Source organism: Oratosquilla oratoria, chromosome 10 (genome assembly GCF_046742065.1).
Source record: "Oratosquilla oratoria isolate Oo_2021 chromosome 10, ASM4674206v1, whole genome shotgun sequence".
Taxonomy (NCBI): Eukaryota; Metazoa; Arthropoda; class Malacostraca; order Stomatopoda; family Squillidae; genus Oratosquilla; species Oratosquilla oratoria.
Window position 1 is genome coordinate 50,949,036 of NC_134786.1, and position 5,000 is coordinate 50,954,035.

At 34.9% G+C, this 5,000-nt stretch overlaps 1 protein-coding gene across 3 annotated transcripts in view; it reads right to left on the reverse strand.

Annotated features, from left to right (window-relative positions):
* LOC143029204 (neural cell adhesion molecule 2-like) overlaps positions 1-5,000 on the reverse strand; it is a 988,127-nt gene that overhangs the window by 876,147 nt on the left and 106,980 nt on the right. For all 3 annotated transcript variants that reach the window (XM_076191770.1, XM_076191771.1, XM_076191769.1), the window contains exon 2: positions 345-385. The gene's annotated coding sequence lies outside the window, so the exon portion shown is untranslated. The remainder of the gene's footprint in view (positions 1-344; positions 386-5,000) is intronic.

Genomic DNA, 5,000 nt, shown 5'->3' on the forward strand with positions numbered 1-5,000 from the left:
TACAGTGGTAACGCGCGCAGGAGGCGACCGTTACAATAGTCAACTACACGGGATCGAATTCTGGCTACGGCGCAGAAATGAGGTACCGTTCTAGGTACCCTTGACAATGGTAGTTCATAATAAAAAAAAAAGAATCATCAGCTCCAACTTCTGTATGTTTCTTCTTCTTTTTCTTAAAAAAAATGAAGATCTTATCCAAGAAAAAAAATGCAATTTACTGTTTTCAAAATAAAATAGCATATATGATATTACTCGTAATTTTTATATAACGTTCTTTCATTCATATTTCACCGGAGTTCATCTTAATTGCATGACATACAATATTGAGAAAAAGAATCACTTGCCTTTTATTTTGACGTGCTACACTTGCTCTTCTCTCTCGCACCTGAAATAAAAAAAGAACAGAATTGATAAAGATATGTGACAAATGACATGCACATCCTTGTTAAAGGATAGGAATCGTTCTGAGGAAGTTAAAGAGACAAGCATGAACAATGAATGATGTGGAAATCTCAAAAATATCTCTCTATGTATGTATGTATGTATGTATGTATGTATGTATGTATGTATGTATGTATGTATGTATGTATGTATGTATGTATGTATGTATGTATGTATGTATGTATGTATGTATGTATGTATGCATGTATGTATGTATGTATGTATGTATGTATGTATGTATGTATGTATGTATGTATGTATGTATGCATGCATGTATGTATGTATGTATGTATGTATGTATATGTATGTATGTATATATGTATGTATGTATGTATATATGTATGTATGTATGTATGTATGTATGTATGTATGTATGTATGTATGTATGTATGTATGTATGTATGCATGTATGTATGTATGTATGTATGTATGTATGTATGTATGTATGTATGTATGTATGTATGTATGTATGTATGTATGTATGTAGGTGTGTATATGTAAGTGTCTGTCTGTATGTATATGTATGCATCTATTTATATATCTGTCTCATCTATCTACTTTTCTCTCTCTTTCTCTATCTCTGTTTTTCTCTGCCCCCTTCCTTCTCTCTCTCTCTCTCTCTCTCTCTCTCTCTCTCTCTCTCTCTCTCTCTCTCTCTCTCTCTCTCTCTCTCTCCTCTCTCTCTCTCTCTCTCCTCTCTCTCTCTCTCTCTCTCTCTCTCTCCTCTCTCTCTCTCCTCTCTCTCTCTCTCTCTCTCTCTCTCTCTCTCTCTCCTCTCTCTCTCTCTCTCTCTCTCTCTTCTCTCTCTCTCTTCTCTCTCTCTCTCTCTCTCTCTCTCTCTCTCTCTCTCTCTCTCTCTCTCTCTTTCACTGTTTCTCTTTCGTCTTTTGCTCTCTCTTTTCTTCCTCTCACCTCCCTAATTTCTTCCTTCCTCTCTCTCTCTCTCTGTATTCAATCAAACAACCAAGTACATAAAAAAATTACGCTTCCTCCAAAATCCTATAAAAGACGATGATGTATTGTCACGTGGGGACAAAAACGAACCAATGAATGGTTCGCCAATAGCAGATACACATGCATGAATGAAGAGATTATGAGGTTCAGTCAATAGCCGTCCAACTGTGGCCAAAACCGTTATCTTTCTATTATGTGCTTGAATAGGTAGGGCAAGTTGCAGTCACTGTTCCTCGTAAGAAGGATTAAACCAATGTTTCTTTGTAACTGAAAGGCAAAGTATTATACTTATCTCCCAACACCGACACACATATGAAAATATTTACGAAAAGTTCAAATGCGTTATTTCTTATAAAGGGTTTCATCTTAATGTCTTGGAATTTATGTAAAAGCATAGAACATCATACTAAGACCATGTTATGTCATTGTTTGTTATTATGAAGTGTTAGATGAAACGAATATTCAATTCTAGCACAAAACAAGCACAAACCAAAAAGCGTCTTCAAAGGAACCAATGAAACAATGTTCACAAATTTCTGCAAACATTCGCCTATTTTTACTCATTTTCTCATAAATAACTTTCCTAAACATTACCATAAATAAGTAGACAATGAAAGTTAATGTAAACAGACGTAGTATGGCTGACAATGAATTGAAATAATGCATAAAATTAGCAAATATTTTTTGAAGAGAGCTTGTGGACATTTGCGGTTTTGTGGCTACCGTGAGGGAGCCTATGACTGATGTTAAGGCAATAGAGGCTTCATGGGGCTTCATGAGGCTGGGGCTTAGCTCATCGATAAAAGGTCTGTGACAAACAAGGCCACAACGTAAATAGAGCGTTAAATGCCCAATCGCAACGCTATCAAATCGTCCAACTGGAGAAAATGCAATGAATGCTATTCGTTTTTGTTTTATGTATAACGGATTACCACATATCATTGCATCTATACATTGTAAGGAAGGTACGACTATAATTATACTACATAAAGGTACAGAAAAAATAAACAAAATAAGTATTAGAGGGTAATACAATTTTTCGCATCTAGGTACAACAGACCGACTCAGATTCATTGAAATTGTTTACAAACTGACTCAAAGGAATTTTTGGAAAGCTGTGACGGCAAGAGAAAGGTCTGAGCCCGAATTAGAAGTATTTAAAAAAAAATCAAACTTTAACGGATAATATAATTTCAGAAACGACAGAAGACTTGCTATGCTCAAAATAGGTTTCAAGATCAAATTCTAAACCTCAAAGTAATTTATCAAACCTGATGGCACAAAAATTGAAGTTACACTAACGATAATAATAAAAAACAAATTGTTGGGAAATGACACATCATGAGAAGCGGTCGAAGTATATGTTCGAAACACAAAGTTTAAAATTAAAGTATAATCCCAGCTATAATCTAAACATGTGATACCTTTAGATCGACGAAGTCGATAGAGACAAAGGAAGAAATACACAGAAGAGGAAAATGGAAGGATCAGTGATGAAAATAACACTGGAAGTCGGGAAGAGGGTAAGCTGGATAAAAGATAGACTCAGGGGAAAGATATGTTGGTGGCGATAAAAGAGCAGATGGCAGACGCGTGGAAGAAAGAAACCAGACGGAAGGTGGAGAAACGTAACACACACACACACACACACACACACACACACACACACACACACACACACACACACACACACACACACACACACACACACACACACACACACACACACACACACACACACACACACACACACACACACACACACACACACACACACACACACACACACACACACACACACACACAGAGTGAGTATATATATGTGTGTGTGTTAACGTGTGTACTTATATGCTTTAATGTGTGCATATGTATGCATTTATGTATTTGATAATCCTTACCCATGTTTTTTTTTGTAATAAAATATCTGTTTTTTCTATTGTGCGACAATTGAGTCGATATCTCATGTATGTAAAGTATTTTCTATATAATTTTTCATCAACAATTCTAACTGCGTATTTGTTTCCAGTAATTGCCATAAATACAATGTATATTTATTTCTAATTTACTTGTAAGTAACCAAATTTTTATTTTATTTATTCATTTAACTATTCATCTTCGCAGAGTATTTTCTTGTCGACTATCCCAGTAATATTTCTTACCATAGAATGTCATATTTAATTTTTTTTCTTCGTATATGCCTCATTTTCTCTTAGTTTACTCTCTTTCCTTAATAGTGTCCGTAAATTATGAATAAAATCTTATCCTATATACAAAGCTTTTGCTTGATTTTTATCACTAGTCATTATGCAATCTGCTTGTTTTCCCGCTTTACAGTTTATTAATTTAATTTTTTATTTAAGTTTTTTCAATTTTTCCTAGTCATTCCACGACCACTTCTAAAACAAGAATTCTCTTTATAGCCCCACACTCATAAACATCCCATTTTCATTTTCTCTTCAAATCCTCAACGTTTTAATAAACAATTTGGCCTTTTTCCGCTCTTTGAAATATGAAGATGAAAATCAGCATTTTATGCATTATTGCCATAGGACTTTACTTAACATTTTTCCGTTTAACAACAAAAATAGTTCAACTAAACCATAAAGCCTTATTTTTGCTAAATATATTTTTTCTACGTAATATCATGAATTCTATTCGTGCTACGGGAAATGGTCTTAAATGGTCTTGATCTGTTAAAATGCTCTAAAAGCTAAAAGAAATTTCAATATTTCGTTCTGATGAAGCTCGAGAATTCTGTTCTGCTTAGAAAAACATGAGTGAGAACCAATATATGTTGACATTATTGTTACCATCTACATATATATATATATATATATATATATATATATATACTGTATATATATATATATATATATATATATATATATATATATATATATATTATCAACCACAATGCACTTTAAATCTAAGCCATATAGGCGCATGAAGAAATTGTAACGTGCTACGCCCGAGGACTCGAACCTATGCGGCGAGAACGTTACCAGTGCCGAGTGACTTAGACCAATACACCATCAAGAGAGTGATAGCTGTCTGATAGCTGAGTTCGAGTACTTGGCAGTACCACATTTCAATTTCTGGTTGTGGCCTCCATTGGGTCTCCCGATGTTGATGGCTTAGAATTAAAGTGCATTGGAGTTGTTAAAATGTATCTCTAATCATTGGGATTCATTCAGTGTTGTACAAATACTTTCCAGCGTTTGTATACTTCCAATTGTACTATCATAGTGGAGATCGGTTGAACGCAAAATTTCATGTATGTGTATGTACTCGAGCATACAAATATATATAAGGAATATTGCGCTTGACTTATATCTCTCTTGATACCGTAGTTGGTAATTCAATGCGCACTTGTCATGTGATAGCTGAGTTCGAGTCCTCGGCAGTACCACATTTCAATTTCTGGTTGTGGCCCCTATTGGGTCTCCCGATGTTGATGGCTTAGAATTAAAGTGCATTGTGGTTGTTAAAATGTATCTCTAATCACTGGGACCCATTCAGTGTTGTGTACACACACACACACACACACACACACACACACACACACACACACACACACACACACACACACACACACACACACACAC